Source organism: Leopardus geoffroyi, chromosome A3 (genome assembly GCF_018350155.1).
Source record: "Leopardus geoffroyi isolate Oge1 chromosome A3, O.geoffroyi_Oge1_pat1.0, whole genome shotgun sequence".
NCBI lineage: Eukaryota > Metazoa > Chordata > Mammalia > Carnivora > Felidae > Leopardus > Leopardus geoffroyi.
In genome coordinates this window covers 30856991-30877422 of record NC_059336.1, presented here as the reverse complement: position 1 = coordinate 30877422, position 20432 = coordinate 30856991, and the positions used below count along the sequence as shown (strand labels likewise).

The 20432-nt window shown below is 46.0% G+C and overlaps 1 long non-coding RNA gene across 3 annotated transcripts in view; it reads right to left on the bottom strand.

Annotated features, from left to right (window-relative positions):
* Positions 1-20432, bottom strand: part of LOC123580463 — an 80127-nt gene that overhangs the window by 50029 nt on the left and 9666 nt on the right. For all 3 annotated transcript variants that reach the window (XR_006703314.1, XR_006703312.1, XR_006703313.1), the window contains 3 exons: positions 20014-20073; positions 2005-2078; positions 1284-1372 (listed from right to left, as the gene is read on the bottom strand). This is a non-coding gene — a long non-coding RNA (uncharacterized LOC123580463). The remainder of the gene's footprint in view (positions 1-1283; positions 1373-2004; positions 2079-20013; positions 20074-20432) is intronic.

Genomic DNA, 20432 nt, shown 5'->3' with positions numbered 1-20432 from the left:
CATACTTGAGACGTGGTTATTTTTGTCTCAGATTCAGAAGGAACTGACTTGGACAGTGCTCACTTGGCCTGCATTCCCATCGCTTTGTTGGTAAAGGCAGATAAACTAAGCCACACGGAGGTGATCCGACCCCCAAATGCTCATGTCTCTTCTCAAGAATCTTTTTTGTTTTGCCCTTTTATTAGATACAGCCCACAAATAACAAAGTGTGCAACTCTTAGGAATCTTACGTCTACAGCTTGATGAATTCTTACATGGGCGTATAACCATATAACCACTGCCCAGATCAAGATATATAAAACATTTCATGGGGCGCCTGGGTGGTTCAGTGAGTTAAGCATCTGACTCTTGATTTCAGCTCAGGTCACGATCTCATAGCTGTGAGACTGAGCCCCGCGTTGGGCTCTGCACTGAGCCTGGAGCCTGCTTGGGGTTCTCTCTGTCCCTCTCTCTCTGCCTCTCTCTCTCTCTCTCGCTCGCTCTCAAAATAAATAAATAAACATTTTTTTGAAAGCTGTAAAACATTTCCAGTGCCCCAGAAGTCTCCTTCCAGCCACTTCCCAGTCAACATTCTCACTCTAAAGCTAAGCAGTTAGTTTCGCTTATTCTTAAATTCCATGTAAATGGAATCATCCAGTATGTATGCTTGACTTGTCATTTCATTCACTCGACATAACGTCTATGAGATTCATTCATGCAATCCCATATCATATCAGTCTGCTAGGGCAGCCGTGACGAAATACCACAGACTCAATGGCTTAAACAACAGAAATGTATTTTCTCACAGTTCTGGAGGCTGGAAGTCCAAGATCAAGGTGAGGCTTCTCTCCTTGGCTTGTAGACCAAGTCTTCTCCCTATGTCTTCACGCGGTCTTCCCTCTGTGCGTGTCTGTGTCCCAATTTCCTCTTCTTACAAGGACACCAGTCATACAGGTTTAGGGGCTATCCTGATGAGCTCATTTTACCTTAATTGCCTCTTTAAAGACCCAATCTCCAAAGACAGTCACATGACATACCAGGGTATAGGACTTCAACATACAAATTTGGGGAGGGGAACACAGGTCAACCCATAACACATATTATACTGAATGTTTGGGGAGTTTCTTCTATTGCTGAATTAGATCCCACTGTGTGACTCTACCACAACTTATTTATTCATTCTTTTATATCAATAGATACTGGAATTATTTCCTGCTGGAGACTATTGCAAACACTGCTGCCATCGACATCTCTAGTACATGTCTTTTAATGAACACAGGCACTCATGTCTGGTGCATACGTACCCGGGCGTTCAGTTGCTGCGTCATAAAGTATGGGTGTGAGTAGCTTCAGCAGACACTGCCAGACGGTTTTCCAGCGTGGTTATAAAAGGCTTCACAAATTTAAGAAACAAAACAGATGAACATAGGGGAAAGGAAGCAAAAATAGGATGAAAGCGAGGGAGGCAAACCTTAAAAGACTCTTAAGTGCAGAGACTAAACAGCGCTGCTAGATGGGGTGTTGGGTGGGTGGGGGGATGGGCTACATGGGTGACGGGCATTCAGGAGGGCACTTGCTGGGATGAGCACTGGGTGATATATTTAAGTGTTGAATCACTAGATTCTACTCCTGAAATCATTATTGCACTGTATGTTAACCCATTTGGATTTAAATTTTAAAAAATAGAAATAAAGGGGCGCCTGAGTGGCTCAGCTGGTCAGGCATCTGACTTCAGCTCAGGTCATGATCCCACGGTTTGTGAGTTCGAGCCCCGCGTCAGGCTCTGTGCGGACAGCTCTGAGCCTGGAGCCTGCTTCGGATTCTGTGTCTCCCTCTCCCTCCACCCTTCCCCCACTCACACTGTGTCTCTCTCTTTCTTAAAAATAAACACACATTTAAAAAATTGGAATACAAATAAAATATAAATAAATAAAATGAAAAGACTACATATTGTATGATTTCATGTATATGAAATGTCCAGAATAGACAAATACACAAAGCAAATTAATGCTTGTGGTAGCTTACCTAGGGCTGAGGGCAGGAGCTGGAGAGTGACTGATAATAGGTGCGGGGTTTCTTTTCGGAGTGATGAAAGCATCCTAAAATTAGATGGTGATAGTTGCATAACTCTGTGAATGTACCAAATAAAAACTTCTCTTGTGTGCTTTAAGTTGTATAACATGTGAACTATATCTCAATAAAACTTAAGATGCAAAAAAAAAAAAAAGCTCTACACCTTTGCCAACGCCGGTATTAACACACCCTTTTATTTGAGCCTCTCAGAGAATCTTAAAAATCAACTTTCAAAGCAAGTTCAGCTGCAAAATCTATGCTCCTGGGAATCTGGGAGCGCATTTGCCATACATATGTGTGGATAACCCCGATTTCTCTTGTGCCTAGAGCTCTGGTCTCCTGCCTCCGCCCGACTCCTGCTCAGGAGTCTTGGGAGTTTTAGTGGGATGTGTCCCCAGTTGGGACTGGCACAGCATAAGATCTGGGGGAAGCCTAAGGCCAGTGAGGAACTGACTGAGGGAGAAGGAGACAAAAGCAACGAGCAAAATGCAGTTTAAAGAGTCGTTTCTGGCCACCTGGGGAACGAAGGCTGTGTTTGCACCACAGAGAGAACTTCAAAGAGCCCCTGCAAGACCGTCTGTTTCCTCACTGACAGTTGCAGCCAGCCTTTCGTGAAAAGGAAATCCTCAGAATCCCTCACATCCGGGACGCACGAGGAGGCTTCTCCGAGGACACCCTTCAAAGCAGTCGTCACCCTGAAGGTGCTGGATTCAGGACGGACCGTCCACCCACCTCCCCCCACCCCACCCCCACCCCCCCACCCCCGCCGATTCCCTCCCCTACCTTGCCTGCCCTAGTGCTGGAAACTGCCACAGAGCAGCAGTCCCCTACATTACAGCATTTGCTTTCCTGGTGTCTTCAAACCTCCCAACACCATCCAGTCAGAGAAAGACAAATAACCATATGATTTCACTCATATGTGGAACTTAAGAAAAAATAAATAAATGAGCAAAGGGGAAAGAGAGAGAGAGAGAGAAATCAAGAAAGAGACTCTTAACTGGAGAGAACCAACTGCTGGTTACCAGAAGAGAGGTGGGGGGGGGGGGGGCGGGGGGGGTAAAACAGGTGATGGGGGCTGGGTGATGCACTGGGTGATGCACTGGGTGACGTATGAAAGTGTCGAATCTCTATATCGTATGTTTGAAACTCCTATAACACGGTATGTTAACTAACTGGAATTAAAGTAAAAACTTATTTAAAGAAACACACACTCTGAAGACCACCTAGACCTGAAGGGAACAGGAAGATAACCATGTCTTATCCAGGTCCCAACATGTGAACCTGGACCCTGAGAACGGGCAGGAAAAACATAAAGCGAATCCTTATCTTACTCCTTGGACCAAAATAAAATCCAGTCGAAGCAAATATTTAAGTGTAGAAAAGAAACCATGAAAGTATTCGGAGGCAAGAAATTAGTAAATGTGCTTATAACCCTGGACTGCAAAGTCCTTTCTGAATAAGATAAAAACCCAGAAACCATTAAGGAAATGATTGCTACCTACAACCACATAAAAGTTAAAATTGTTTGAGGGATGAAAAATACCATCCAGAAAGGCAAACGATAAACAGCAGGTGGAGGGTGAAACTTGCAACCCATCTGTCAAAGGCTAATTTTCTGAAATCACACACACAAAAAACTTTTTTGTATTCATTAGAAAGGGCCTAACAATCCCATAGGGGGGAAAAAAATGGAGGAATGGATGAAAACAGGAGGTCACAAAAGAAGAAATCCAGATGTCTAATATACATAAGAAAAAAACGCTCCACCTTAATCATAAATAAGTAAATGCAAGTTGAAACTGTAAGATACCTTTTCAAAACTGATCGTACTGTCAGGATTACAAACAGGTAACAGCAGCCATTTAGTGAGAGTTTGGGGAAACAGGCACGTGTGTGCACTATTCGTGGGCATGTGCATTGACGGAGCCCTTCTGCAGGACGACCATTCTCTGCCTATTTGATCTGTTATTGTCACGTTCTTTTGCAAGATGGCTGCCTCTGCTCTAGGGACCATCCACATTTGGGGCCAGAAGAAGGTAGAAGGTTTAATGCTAGGGAATGCTCCTCTCCTGCCTGTCTCTTACACTCATTGGCCAGAACTGTGTCACATGAGACCCCTCCACCATCCAGTTGCAAGAGTTTCTGGGAAAGTGAGTATCTAGCTAAAAAGGAACATATTACCACAATTTCCTTAGCCGACCATGATTTGTCTTTAGAGGCTGAGCACCTTACCACCCTACATAAACTCCTCAACAGGGATTATCTGGGTGATAATATTTTATTATAACAATCAATTATTTTAATTCTAATTATAAAAGTGCTTTCAATGAATGGGTAAATAAATCATCAAACAAGCTAGAGATATGGCCATCTGGTTGGCTTTATTGACAGCCAAGGATAGATGGTAATACATATTTTGGTGACTTCACGTGGGGGCAATTTAGAGGATCTGCCGTGGCAGAAGATGGAACAGTAATTCTCTCACAGGCACTGGGTCTGCTTTCAGCTCCCAGACCACTCCCAAAAGGCCACTGATGGAACCCAGAATGTAGCCATGTCTTGATCGTTTTGGACTCTCTCATCATTCAGGAAACTGGGGACTCCCCCCGGGACTCAGGGAAGTTGCTTTGTCTAAGGTGCTGACAGACAGGTGGGTTCTACTTAGCCCAAGTTATCACTAGCGTCCCTGCCAGAGAAAAGAGTAATTCCACAAAATGCCCTGAATCCTAGCAGGATCTGCGTTCCTGCAAGGCTCTCCCGTTTTCTGCCAGATGGCTCTTCACCTTAGTCATGTTCAGTCCCCCCACTAGTTAAATGGGTCAAGGGGATCCATCATCTCTAAGGCCCTTTCCAGGTCTGTAGGGCAGCAGTTCTAAACAAATACTCTCCCTGCACCAGAGCCTCTGTGGGGTTCACTATGGGAGATCCTGGAGGTCCAGCCCACTGGGACTCAAATCCTAGCTCCTCCCATACAAGCTCTGGAAGCCTCAAGCAAGTTATTGAACCCCTCTGAATTCATTTACTCATCGAAAGAAAGAAAGAAAGAAAGAAAGAAAGAAAGAAAGAAAGGCTTTGCAGGAAAGGAGGCTCACCTGGTTTCTACTCCAGCTGAACCTTCTGGGTGCCTTCTGGGGTCCCAAGTGGCCCTATGTTTCCAAACCCAGTGGGCACATCTTCGTCCTTATTTTTCCTTTTTGCAATATCTGATGGTGTCCCTTCCATCCTCCTCCCATCCTTGAAGCTCCTCTCTCCCCTTCTTTGAACCCAACCTCTCCTGCTTTTCTTTTTCCCCAGTCCACACTTCTCATTGTCCTTTATGGGATTTTCTTCTCCTGCCACGCTTCACTTATTATTATTTTTTAAATTTTTTTTTTTTTTTGAGAGAGAGAGAGAGAGCATGAGTGGGGGAGGAGCAGAGAGAGAGGGAGACACAGAATCGGAAGTCGGTTCCAGGCTCGGAGCCATCAGCCCAGAGCCCGACGCGGGGCTCGAACTCGCGGACCGAGAGATCGTGACCTGAGCTGAAGTCGGACGTTCAACCGGCTGAGCCACCCAGGTACCCCTCTCCTGACACGCTTTAAATACCAATGTTTTTAAGCATGTAAAATAATGCTCTACCTCACTCACGATAAGAGGAATGCAAATTAAAACAATAAGAGATCGTTTTTCACCCATCAGATTAGCAAAACATAAAGAGTTTGGCAACAGTTTGTGGGCAATGATGTAGGGAAACAGACACTCTTGCACATTGTAGACTGCGATTGGTAAAAACCCCTTTGGAGTGCAATTTGGCATCATCAAAATTTTAAATGCATAGGAGGATTTAATCCAGCAATTCCATTTATAAGAATTTGTAGTAGAGAGAAAATCTAGCAGACATCTACCCCATGCCCATTCTCTCCTTCTTTACAACAGAACCTGATTTTGTTGGCAGAGCAATGGGCCAAACTAAAAGATATGTCCCAGCCTCCCTTGAGATAGAGATGGTTGCTTGACACAGGTCTGACCAATGAGATGTAAGAAAAAAGAAAAATGTTTGGAAGGCTTCTAGAAAAGTCCCTCGGGGCACCTGGGTGGCTCAGTTGGTTGAGCATCTGACTTCAGCTCAGGTCATGATCTCATGGTTCGTGAGTGCGAGCCCCACATCAGGCTCTGTGCTGACAGGTCAGAGTCTGGAGCCTGCTTCGGATTCTCTGCGTGTGTGTGTGTGTGTCTGTCTGCCTCTCCCCCACTTGCTCGCTCTCTCTCTCTCTCTCAAAAACAAACATTAAAAAAGAAAGAAAATTCCTTTAAAAGGATAACAGACTTTGCTGACAATGTGCCCTTCTCCCCTTTGTTGTCTTCTCTCCTGCCTCCTGCCTGGAAAGAGGATGTGATGGCTGGATCTGGAGCAGCCACCTTGTAACCACAGGAAAAGAGTATGAGGACTTTGCTGTGATATCATTGTGCCACTAAACTAATGCCAGCATTTGCCTACCCCAGATTTCTCATGACATAAGAAAAAAATATGTCCTTACTTTGTTAAAATCTGTTGAGTTTTTTCTTACATGCAGCCAAAACTAATCCCTAAGTGATGTCTGTATGTACAAGGATATTTTTGCTGTATTGTTTATGTAGCAAAAGCCTCAAAACACACTGAATTCCCACTTATAAGGAACTGGCTAATTAAATTATGGGACTTGCACGTGGTGGAGTATTATGCAGCTATATAAAAGAATGAGATAAATTTTTATCGTTACTAATAAGGGATAATTGTCAAGATATTTATTTTAAGTTTTAAAAGAAAGAAAGTAAATATAATGCACTAGCATTTATATAAAACTGCTTTATAGGCTTAGAATATTTCCGGAATACATGAGAAACTCACGTATCTCTGGAGAAGGGGTCTGGGTTGTGAGGGATCAGGAGGAGCGAGAGGAGAACTCGCCATTCACTGTATACCCTCTTGTGCCGTTTGAATGTTCACTGTGTGCATATTTTATCTCCCCAAAAAGTTCATGAGAATTGTATTACTTTATCGGACAGAGAGAGGTAAGAGGGAAAGCCAATTATTTCCATGACTCATTCTTTTCATTGAATGACCCCCCAGCCCATGGCCTCAACCACCACATACATAATAATAGACCCAAACCTGAATTATGCAGTTCTGAGCCGTCAGATGAATGCCACACTTACTTACTGGACCACCCTCTGGGCGTCACCACCTGGAGACCCTGTGGACACCCAAATGTAGCAGGTCCACACCTACAATGCTGGTCTTCCACCTGTGTTCTCGGTAAAGTGGCCAACGATACCCACTCGGTGGCCCTGCCATCTGGGAAAGGGGGGAATCACTCCAAGTCCTGCTTTCCCCCCTCTGTCTCGAACCTCCCTCCTCTCCCATCTGGTTCCGTTGGTCTCCCTAGAGATGCCGCACTAGTCGAAACCTTCCAAAAGCACAGGCAGAAGCCCCAGTCCACTGCTTTGCCCCTCTTTGTGTGCCCACCCTCTTCACTTCTTGTTCACTGTCTTCCCTCCTGGACTGGCATTCCCACGAAAAGAGGGGCCACTTCTGTGTCTTCCACCGCTAAATTCCTCGTATTGATAGCGGGCTCTGAGGGCAGGGGTTGCACACCGATCGCCTGAGCTAAAAGCTGTGGCCAGCCTCTCACCCTGCTCTTCCAGTCTTGTCCCAACCATCCGTCTTTCCCGCCAGCCCCCAAACCGTCCACTTCTCTCCATCCCCGAAGCAACTGCCCTAATCCGGAACTTTCCCCTTTTCCAAATGATGCCCACACCCCTTCACAGGACTCCCTACTTGGCCCCTCTGACATGAATGTCGGAATGGGATATGCAAAATGGCAATCTTGTCATGTCACCCACCAATAAATAATCATAATAAATAAATAAGTGTCGCAAAGCCCACCTCTACCTTACACCTTTGAGACTGAGGCCTTGGCCTCAATCACATGGAACCATTAATACTTTTCCAAAAATGGCAGTGCTTCAGATCTCCATGCCCGCCCACATATTCCTTCCTCCACGTGGAACACCGCCACCGTTTCCCATCACCACTCTTTAATTTTCCTTTTACTTAAATCTTTCAAACTCAGCTCAAAGTTTACCTCCTCCAGGAAGCCATCCATGACTACCCAACCCGACAGAAGGTTCCTCCCATCAGGACTGTGAGCTCTTGAGGGAGGGGCCGTGTCTCATTTGATTCATACCTTTGGTGCCCAAAAAAGTGTCTAATATAGGGAAAGCGCTCGATAAATGTTTGTTGAAAGATCAAATAAATAAATCAGTGAATGAATAAATGGATTTTGCTAGAATAAAATGAGGCATGTATAAATTACCTGATACCGTGCCTCATCCGTAGCTGCCCAGAAAATTTACTTTCATTCCTTCCTTGCACTCTCCTGTCACTCAATTTTCCCTGGTCTTCCCAGCCCACGTGTACCAGTGGAGTCCCCTTGACAGGCAGGACATGCTTGGCCCCACCTCCCACCTTGCCTGTTCCAAAGATTCTTTTTTTTTTTTTTAATGTTTATTTATTTTTGAGAGGGGAGGGAGGGGGAAGGACAGAGAGAGAGAGAGGGAGACACAGAATCTGAAGCAGGCTCCAGGCTCCGAGCTGTCAGCACAGAGCCTGTTGTGGGGCTCGAACCCACAAACCATGAGATCATGACCTGAGCCAAAGTCCGATGCTTCACCAACTGAGCCACCCAGGCACCCCACCTGTTCCGTGATCCTGAAAGACCCCAAAGGGTCTTGGAAACTAACCCATCAGCTACCTTTCCCGCATCACACCTGCCGTGTGTGTCCTCCTTTGCCCCAGCCCCAACTCCCGGATCCACGCAGCCAGTCCCCAGGGTTCACAGGACAGTGCCGCTGGTCCCGTGCAGGGTGCTGTGTCCACGCTCCTTCGTTTATACTCACGGCCCCTCACTCCACCAGGTTCAGCTAGTAAGAGGTCCTCAGACCTCCCTGCCCTCTCCCCGCTGACGTTCCTGCTCCCCGGAGTAGGTTCCTGCCTCTCACACCCACTGGGGGGCTGGCTCCCTTACCGCCCCTCGCCCTCCCCTGCAGGGTGGTCCGCTCTGTTCTCTCCAGATGCCAGGGTCCAGGGGCCTCTGGGAGTCCGAGCTTGCTTCCCCGCCTGGCCTTACTGCCCACCCTGGCTTCACAGCTGGGAGCTGGATCTCTACAGCCGCCAGGAGGCCGGAACGGACATAGTTTATTCCCATCACTGCTTCCCTCTAAATCTGAACCGTGACCAAGAGTTTAAAAAAAAAAAAAACAAAGAAAAAAACAACAAGAGAGAGATGAAAACCCATAGGAACAGGACGTCCTTTTCAGTTGCCTCCCCAATTCTGTCAGGGGCTTAGTCCAAAAGAGGCTTTAATTGGTCAAACTATGTGTTTTTCACCGAAAGAAAATGCCATAAATGAAATAAGATTCACACTTGGCACGGGGGTGGGGGGACAGGGAGAGAGGGACCTCCTCTTTGTCAGGCCCTTCAAAAGGAAATCGGGGCAGGGTGGGGAGGACCCAGAGCCCCCCACGATCCCCAGGGGCAAGGACTCGTCCCCAGGGACACCCTGGAGTCTGTGTCCTGCATCGGGCCACAGGGGCCGGCACGGTCTTCCCTCACTTCCCGGCTGGGCGCCCAGCACCGACCTCACACCAGCTGCCTGCTCCCTGAGCGTGTGGGAGGGGTGGGGGCTGCAGCCTGGGAGCATGTGGCCCTCAAGCGGAAGAGGCCATGAGGGAGCTGCCAGCCCCCAGGCAGATGAGGCACCAAAGGCCTGTGCAGAGCGCAGGGACAGGAACAGCAACCTCTCCTCCGTCCACATCCGCTCCCTCCTCCCATGTCCACTCGACAGCATCCCATTCAGAGAATCTCATGAGGTCCCCGCAGGACAGGGAAGAGGCTCCTGTCTACTGGGAGACAAGCGTTAGACACAAGATATGTCAAAATGACAAAAAAAAAAGCAGTCACCTCACGGCAAGTCACAAACTCGCGGCGCGCTCCTTCTGGTGAGTGTCAGGAGCTCCCAGATAAACTCACCCTCACCCAAACCTGCCCCCAACAGAGTCTGGACTTCCATTAGATCTCCATTTTTGCCACCTTGAGATCTGAAAAACCAGGGGGAAGGGCATATCAGTTCCCTGAGAAGAGTAGGGATTGATCACAAAGACACAGGAAGTCCACTGTGTGTGTGTGTGTGTGTGTGTGAGAGAGAGAGAGAGATGACAGGGACAGGAAGAGGGGGAGAGGGAGGGCAGGAAGCGGGGAGGAGGAAGGAGAGCTCCAAAGAATTAGAAAAGAGGGGCTGGGGCCACAGCCAATCAACCCAGCTTCCCAGGTCTCAGCTGCCCAGGATCAAGGTGAAACTGAGCAGTCAAGAACGCCTTCCCGGGGTGGACCAGGGTCACTCTTGACCCCCTCACTCACAGCAGGTCTTAGGCCAGTGGGTTGCCTTCTGTTGTCAAGGTCACCTTCCCCAGCTGAAAACCGACTAGAAGGCCTCCACATGGGTTAGGGAGAAAGAAGGAGATCCCTTCAGCAAAGGGGCTGGCACCTCAAAGGGAACGTCAACAGGAAGCAAACGTCTCAGGTTGTCAGCGTGGGCCAAGGCAAGAGGGAACAGTGTCCCAAGAAGGCCCCGACAAAAACAAACGCATTTTACCCGAGAAGAGAGAGGACCTCAGAGGTGTTCTCTGGTAGGCATTTTGTTACATCCATGAGCAAAGACAGTTGGATCTTGGAAAGGGGGAGGTGGGGCAGGGAGTTCCGCTGGGGTAGAGGAGGATGGAGATAACGGACCAGGGGAAAGGAGAAGCCAGCAAGATGAAGGCAGGAGGGGTGAGTGGAGGGGAGGGGGAGCAGAAATGTGCCAGAGGCCAATGGGAGCTGTTAGAAAGGTTTGCATGGTAGCACTGGGAGCCCAGCAGGAACCCGGCAGGCCACGTATGCTCACCTCACAGCTATGCCTGGCAACAGGCCTAGGAGATGATCAGGCAAAGTGTCCTGCAGACTGGTCCTAGGACTAGCGCAGACCTCACCAGGGCCTGCCTCAGCCTGACGTCCAATGCCCCGATGTTTGTTTTCCTCTGCAGAACCTGATTCCCCGAATCCTAACTGGCCCTACCACCCAAGCTAATATTCTGAACAGCCCTCGCCCAGCCTCTTGCTATAGAAGCCCCGCCAGGCAGCTTCTCTCCCTTATCTCTTATCCCCGCCAACATAGAAAGAACCCCGGACAGGAATCCAGGTCTGGTCAGGACAGGGGATAAGCTGTCACCCACGTCTGGGCCTCTATGTCCTCCGTGAGGAAAATGGGAGCCATAACATCAGCCCTGCCTGTGTCACAGGGCGCTTCAGGATGGAACGAGGTAAATGCACGGGAAAGCTCTTTGGAAACTTTCAAATGTTGTGGCGGTTTATTATGATTATTATTCATGTCTGATTTTGCCGCCTCCGTGGAGCCCCAGCTCCAGTTTGTGCCTATGCGATGCCAAAACAACCAGTCAAATCCATCAAAAAGTCACTCAATTGAGTGGGAAAAAATGCAGGCGGCTCTGTTGCGTGCTATCAGAAAATAAAGCCACCAGCATATCACTGGTGTTTTTGGGAACGTGCAGTGGGTTGTTCTAGGCACTGGTTTTGAGTTTTTCTAAGGCTTTCACCTCCTGTGAACCAAAAAAAAAAAAAATGACGATGGAAAAAATCAAGGCCCTCAATTGTTTCCCAGGAGTGAGGATGGCTGGATGGCTTCAAGACGCCAGGCTTAGGGGAGGTTGGGGGCCGGGGCAGACAAAAATTCCTGCAGGGGAGGGACCATTGTCACTCTTGAACCCCTCCCTCGCTCACAGCAGGTCTTAGGCCAGTGGGTCATCTTTGGTTGGCAAAAAGTCCCCTTCTCCAGCTGAGAAGCGACTTGGGTAGGTCCCCACATGGGTCAGGGAGAAAGAAGGAGATACCTGGATGGTTAGCCAAACCAGCAAAGGCTGTAAAAGCCCTGGCCCTGACCACAGGGGCTGGCACCCGGGAGATAGAGACCAAGAGGAGGAGGGGTTGACATCTGGGGGTAGAGAAAATTGTGCGATAAAAAAGATGCTTTTAAATCAGAAACGTCCCTAGAGGGCTGCTTCAGAGTGGCAAGTAACTCAAGCCAGTTAGTTTCTCTCCATGTGAGCAGTTCCATAAGCATTTTGCTGGGAGAAAAGATGGAATCCAGTTTTTAAGAAGAGGCTTAGCTATCATGCATGAGTTTTATTTATGCAGGCCTTTCCAGCACACCATTCTCATCCGAAGGCATCTGCCTCTGAAATGAAGTCTCTGGATGGAATGGGAACATCTATGAGTGAAAAACCAAGTCGCATCCTGGATTTAATTCTATCAGTTAACAAGTCTTTCCCAAGCAGCTGAGGACTCCCAACCCCTGGCTAGAGGCCAGTGGGGGCGGGGGAGGGGAAGGAGAGAAGGGCGTCAGGGAGAATGAGACCCACAGGATATGAGAAGGGCCATACCGTGGGGTCGCAGGAGTTCAGAGGCATGTATAGGCTGGAGCTGTCCCCACCAACAAAGTAGGTCTTGAGATAATATTTGGGAAAGAGACTTTGTTCAACATTAAGTTGTTTGTCCAAATATGTATTTTGATAATTATTAGCATATGTTTGAAATAGCACTTGAAAGGTGATTAATGTAGTAGACACCATCAGAGTTCCACCTGTATCCCCTGGGAACCACCCATTCCCATAACCCACCAGAACGGGCAACTCTCTCCCTGGGGGTTCCCTTGGGCTGCTGGAGCATGAGTAGGGCGCTGGCTACAACTGACGGCAAATTAGCCCCACCCCCAGAAGCTACACCAATGACTGATGGGAATGGGTGTATAGATACCTCACCTCCCTCACCCCACAGATGGGATAACTCTGAAGTTCTTGAACTTCAGTCTCCTAGACCTCAGATTTCTCCCAGATTTAATCCCCAGAGGGATTAGGCCCCAGTTGCCTCCAATGGTAGCTAGCCTGATAACTCATGTTTACGGGCTGCCTTCCTCCCTCTGCCTCATTCCCCAATTCCTCAACAAGTGCTTCCTGGGATCACCTCCCCAATAAACTATTTGTACATGAATCCTTATCCCTGAGTCTACTTCTTGGGCAACCTTAATTGAAATTATACATGTATTTTTATCACCCTTTCAAGCTTAATTTTGTATCTTTTATCCTATTTAATCCTCCAGCAGCCTAAGAAAGTAGAATTATTTTTTACATGATGGACTGAGACCCTGAAAATTAAGATAACCAGCTGAAGACCACATAATCAGTAACTGACACACCTCGGTCCATGTTTAATATCTGATATGCTGACTCCTGCCCTGGTACTCTCTCCATCACACCCCGCTGCCCCAGTCATTCCCATGTCTAAATAAACTCTGCATGGGGTGCCGGGATGGCTCGGTTGGTTGAGCATCTGACTCTTGATTTCAGCTCAAGTTATGATCCCAGGGTTGTGGGATTGAGCCTCACATTGGGCTCCACACTGAGCGTGGAGTCTACTTAAGATTCTCTCTCCCTCCCCCTCTGCCCCTCCCCCATTCGCACTCTATAGCTAGCTAGCCAGCTAGATGATAGATAATAATGTAACCCCAGAGTTCATGTCGACAGTGTCCTTACAAGAGAGGTATGTGGAATGATACATTTTCTCAGACTTTACATATCTAGGCTATAAATAATATATTCCTGCTACCTTTACCTATGAATAACACCTTAATGGAGCCAAGAATTCTTGGGTAGCAATCCTAGAACTCTGCTGATAAAATAATTCCCAAAGTACTGTAGTGGCAATTACCTATGGATATTAACAGAGGCATAACATTTGTTATCGGGAAATGTGGATAAACGAGGAGGAACCTTTTTTTTTTTTTTTTTTTTACTAAATTAATGGGCTTTCTAAATTTCAAAAGTATTGATCCATCGCAGTCCCCAAGCGTGTGTCTGTCTTCCAGAGCACAGCCATCATAGTCTCCCAAGACAATGATGGACATAACATCTGCTTAAGATATGATTTTGTAGCATTTACCCCACTTTCTTTATCAGCGAGAATTCTGAGTCCAGACTGAATTACTTTTCTCAATATACCTGAAGTATTAAATCTTCACCAGGATGCACTGAAATGTCAGATTCTTTGTTATTCTGTTATTGAAACACAGTTCAGCTCTTTTATTTTTACTGTAATTTTCTCACTTTATTTAAGTTTTTATGGAAATTGTTTTCCAACACTACCTATCTATAAGAAAATTATTCAATAATTAGAATATTTGATTTTATATCCCAGAGCCTCCGTTTCCCCCAAGAATCTCCAGCTTTCCTTTCTTTTTTTTTATTCTTCTCAGAAAGCTACGTATGATTTTATTGTATGAAAATATTTACAGATACACTTTTGAAAGTGTCTCTGTTGGATAAATAAAGATGCATTCTGTATTTAGTGTAGTTATATTTTATTGGCCTGGGTGATATTGTCTAATCGTCATTCTTTTTTTTTTTTAACATTTTTATTTATTTTTTGAGAGACAGAGACAGACAGAGCACGAGTGGGGGAGGGGCAGAGAGAGAGGGAGACACAGAATCCGAAGCAGGCTCCAGGCTCCGAGGTGTCAGCACAGAGCCTGACGTGGGGCTCGAACCCACAAACTGTGAGATCATGACCTGAGCTGAAGTCAGATGCTCAACCGACTGAGCCACGCAGGCGCCCCAGTCTAATCATCATTCGTAATAATAGTGAAAGAAATGAGGAGAGAGATGACCTCTGATAGCAAAATTCTCACACTTTTTTTTCTACCACCATGTGAAAAATATTTTCTCTTGCATATGTGTACCTTATTATTTAGGGTTGTGCAGTTCAGGTCTTTTGATGTTCATCGATCATTTCTGGTCTCAGGAAAGTATCCTTTCATGCCTTTAATTCTTCTGCTCCATTTTTGTGGTGGGTTCCATGCTTTCTCTTCAGGGTTGTCATCTTCTCTCTTATCAATGTCATCTCTTGACCTGTTGCATGGCGTTCTAGACTTTCTTAAGTTTGCCTGAACCATCACTAATTTTATTTTCTGCAATGTCATTTACATTTTATGCTATTGAGTTTTCATCTTGTTTGAACAAATAATGCAGTCTTGGGATGCAAAATAGGAAAGGCGAAAAAGTAAATCTCCCTTCCAACCATGCCCCTCAGGCATTTCTCTCCACAAAGGTAAGCACTGTTACCAGTTTCACAGAATCCTTTTAGGAATAATCTATATACAAGTATACACAAACACAAACACGCACACGCGCGCACACACACACACACACACACACCATCTGCATATCTATCTCTTAATATGTTTTTAGTGACAAATCCCTATACTGTTGGGAATGGTCGTATGTCTCGACAAATAAGTACATTTCCCAACCTCTTCAAGCCTCACGTTGTCAGTTATGACATTTATGGGTGCAATAAAAGAAGATAAAAAGGTGGATCGCCAAACTCAAAGTAGCATATGAGGAAGCTACTTGTTTGCCATGACAAAATGGCAGCTTCCAGGCTGGTCAACGAGAATGCAGATTCCTTCCATCTTTTTGTTCTGCCAGGCTCCCACATATCAGCGTGTTAATCTGAGTCTTCATGGTCCCAGGATGACTGCAGGAGTTCCAAACATTGTACCAGAAACAATGATTTCTAGAAGCAGAAGAGTGGTTATTTTTCCTTGTGTCTTTTATAAAGAATGCGAAGATAATTCCCGGAAGATTCCAGAAGTCATCCTCTTTGCTCCCATCTGACAGAATGTCATCATTCGGCCAATGCCTAAACCAAACATTGCTTATAAAAACAGGATTTCCAGGAGGCTCCTGGGTGCCTCAGTCGGTTGAGAACGTGACCCTCAACTTCGGTTCCGGTCATGATCCCAGGGTCATGCCCTGCATTGGGCTCCGTGCTGAGCATGGAGCCTGCTTAAGATTCTCTCTCTCCCCCTCTGCCCCTCTCCCCTGCTCATGCATTCTCTCTCTCTCAAAATAAAAATTAAAAAATAAATAAATAAAAGTAATTTAAAAGTAAACCAGGATCTGGGAATGCAAGCTGGTGCAGCCACTCTGGAAAACAGTATGGAGGTTCTTCAAAAAAACTAAAAATAGAACTACCCTACGACCCAGCAATTGCACTGCTGGGCATTTACGCAAGTGATACAGGTGTGCTGTTTCGAAGGAACACATGCACCCCCATGTTTATAGCGGCACTATCGACAATAGCCAAAGTATGGAAAGAGCCCAGATGTCCATCGATGGATGAATGGATAAAGAAGATGTGGTATATATATACAATGGAGTATTACTCAGCAATCAAAAAGAATGAAATCTTGCCATTTGCAACGACACGGATGGAACTGGAGGGTATTATGCTAAGCAAATTAGTCAGTCAGAGAAAGACAAAAATCATATGACTTCACTCATATGAGGACTTTAAAGCACAGAACAGATGAACATAAGGGAAGGGAAGCAAAAATAATATAAAAACAGGGAGGGGGACAAAACAGAAGAGACTCATAAATCTGGAGAACAAACTGAAGGTTACGGGAGGGGTTGTGGGAGGGGCGATGGGCTACATGGGTAAGGGGCACAAAGGAATCTACTCCTGAAATCATTGTGGCACTCTATGCTAACTAATTTGGATGTACATTTAAAAAAATAAAAAATAAAACAAGTTAAAAATAAATTAAAAAATAAAATAAAATAAAACAGGATCTCCAGGATTTAACCAGTTAGGACCTACTTCCTAAGACTAGGGAAGGGACGAGCACAAGGCTTGAAGATAGCTCAGCCACCACAAGGCTCTGTTAGGAAGGAGGGATAGAGGGGAGGTTCCGTGAGGGATGGATGTTGGGTACGCAACCAACTACATCTCTACAACACACACTCTTACTCACATCGGTCACCACCAGTCTTCCACCGGCTCCCAAATCTCCAGCTCAACACCTTCCAGTGACCTCTTTTCGGTAAGGCAAACACCCGCCCTCCCCTGCCTCCCACACACATCCAGTGTGCCCTTCCCACTCCACAAGAAACACTCCTGCCCTATGAAACTCCTCTCAGGGCATTCTGCGCCCCTGCTGCTTCACAAAATCTAGCAGCCCCCCAGAACACGCTTTTCCTGAGGCCCTCTCTAGTGGTTACCTGCTTCATCTCTCACATCCCCAGCATCCCAGGCGTGGGTAATTGCTCTGGACTGAATGTGTGGCCCGCCCCCCAAATTCCCAGGTTAGAATCCTAGTTCCCAATGGAAAGGTATTAGGGGGTAGTAATTAGGTCACAAGGGGAGAGTCTTCATGAGTGGGATTAGTGCCCTTCTAAGGACAGACCAGAGAGGGCTTCCTTCCCCTGTCTCTCTGCTCTCTAAAGGGAAGATGCAACAAGAAACATCCACAAACCAGGAAGGGGTCTCTCAGCAGACACCAGATCTATTGGCACCTTGATCTTCGGCATTTCAGCCTCCAGCCCCGTGATAGATAAGTGTTTATTGTCTAAGCCACCCAGTGGATGGTAATCTGTTACTGTAGCCCAAGCCAAGAAGGCAGTTCCCCTTGCTTCCGAATCCTGATGTCCCACTAACTAGTTGAAACTCCAGATCCCTTGAGACTCCGGGTCCTATGGCATTGTCCCCCTTCCCTGCTCCTCACAGTTGCCGTCCATCACACTCCTCGTCACTCCTCTCGTTCGCTAGCAATCATGGCACCGAACGGCAGTGTTCCTCTCATTTCCAGTAATGGTGGTTTTACAATCCACCTGTAGACCCCCACTCAAAACCCTCCTCTTAACGGTGACACTTCCTCTCCCATACTCTTTCTTCACCCAACCATTTCTAAGGTCACAGTCTGGGCTTCGGCACCACTCAAATAATCTCTGATACCTACCTATTTTTTAATTTCGTTTTATTTTTATTTATTTTTTTTCAACGTTTATTTATTTTTGGGACAGAGAGAGACAGAGCATGAACGGGGGAGGGGCAGAGAGAGAGGGAGAGACAGAATCGGAAACAGGCTCCAGGCTCTGAGCCATCAGCCCAGAGCCTGACGCGGGGCTCAAACTCACGGACCTCGAGATGTCAAACTCACGGACCGCGAGATCGTGACCTGGCTGAAGTCGGACGCCCAACCGACTGTGCCACCCAGGCGCCCCTAATTTCGTTTTAATTTACATCCCAGTTAGTTAGCACATAGTGCAGTCATGATTATAGGAGTAGAAACTATCTATTTTTTTTAAAGCTCTCTGACTGACAATACCCAGGAAAATGCACACATGTATTCACTTTTTGATGTAGCTAGCTCACTTCTAAGAATCTATCCCAGTGCTGCACCAGCAAAAATATACCAAGATGTAGGACTAAAGTTAGTCATAGCAGCATTATTTGTAACCGTGAGAGGCTGGAAATGATCTAAATTTCCAACGATAGGGACGTGGTTAAGCTAATTACAGTTCATCTGTACAATGGGCTACTATGTCACTGTAAAAAGCAACAGGGAAGATCTGCATAAACAATTAAAAACTGATCTCCAAAATATTTTATGTTAAAAAAAAAGAAGAAGAAGAAGCAAGGTACAAGATAATGTGCATAGTTTGCTACATGTGCAAAGAAAGGAAAGAAAGTGCTATGGTATGTGTGTGTGTGCGTGTGTGTGTTTATCCAAAAAGAAAGTGTCTCAGTTCAGGCTCTCGTAACAAAAACACCATCCACTGAGTGACTTAAGCAGCAATCATTTATTCCTCAGTTCTGGAGGCTGGAAAGTCCAAAATCACCAGAGCCAGCGTCTGGTGAGAGTCCACTTCCTGGCTTGTAAACAGCTGCCTTCTGGCTATGTCCTCACATGGAAGGGAGAAGGAAGAAGCAAGATCCCTCACGCCTCTTGTTTTAAGGACACTAATCTCATCATCAGAGCTCTACCCCATGACCTAATTACCTCCCAAAGGCCCATCTTCAAATACCATCACATTACATTCATGTTAACATATGAATTCTAGAGCAATCAAACATCCCATCCATAACAGGAGGGAAGCAAAAACTAATTTTTAAAATGGTTAACGATAAGGGGAAAGAGAGAACTTGGGAGATGGAATGGAATTTTGGAATCATATAAATGTTTCATATAATGTTTAAAAATAAGTTAATTCAGGGGACGCCTGGGTAACTCAGTTGGTTGAGCATCCGACTTCGGCTCAGGTCATGATCTCACAGTTCGTGAGTTCGAGCCCCGTGTCAGGCTCTGTGATGACAGCTCAGAGCCTGGAGCCTGCTTCGGATTCTGTGTCTCTCTCTCTGCCCTTCCCCTGTTCATGCTCTGTCTCTCTCTGTATCAAAAATAAATATAAACATTAAAAAAAAATAAGTTAATTCAGGGGCACCTGGGTGGCTCAGTCAGTTAAGCATCTGACTTTGGCTCAGGTCATGATCTCACGGTTGGTGAGTTCAACCCCCGCATTGGGCTCTGTGCTAACAGTTCGGAGCCTGGAGCCTGCTTCAGATTCTGTGTCTCCCTCTCTCTGCCCTTCCCCCACTTGTACTCTGTCTCTCTCTCTCTCTCAAAAATAAATTAACAAAATACATGAACATTAAAACATTTTTACATAATAAGTTAATTCAAAAAGAAAAAAAGCATCTCTGAAGGTAAAAAAGAAGCTTAAGCAAATTAACTTACTGTATATAAGGTTGGTAGAATAATCATACAGAAAATAAATATTTCAAGTAACTCAGAAACACAGTGTTTTGACCACGCATCCCTATAAGGCCATATAGGGAGCTATATTCTAAAAAGCAAAATGAGCAAGGAATCTTAAAGTGTATGCAGCAGTTTCATTGTCGGCAATAAACTTGGACTGTTTCCTATTGCTGCTGTGACAAATGACCACAGATTTAGCGGTTGAACCCAATGCAAATTTCTCATTTCATACCTGTACGTCTGGACACAATTCCTGAGAATCGTGAGACACAATTCCTCTCCATCTGTGAGCCTATGAAAGTCAAGAAACAAGTTATCTGCTCCTAAAGTGTCACAGAGGGACAGGCATAAGGTAACAATGATAGACATTTGATTCAAAGGAGAAGAAAATGGAAGGGAAGACACGTGTCCCAAGCTATTTCAAAATCCAGCCGGAAAATTTGTTCCATGGTCTGGGATTAACCCTTTCTGGCTCATGGCCCCACCCTAGGAAGCAGCTTTTATTTCTTTTACGAAAAATAGCACATGTTTGCAGCCCAGTAGTTTTATCAGCTTGTTTCTTGCCTGTAGAATTTGGGGGGCCCAGCTGCCTTCTTTCACATTGTACTTTCTCTGTACCTTTCCGTCTAAGCCGGCGGTGTTTCTGCTGGC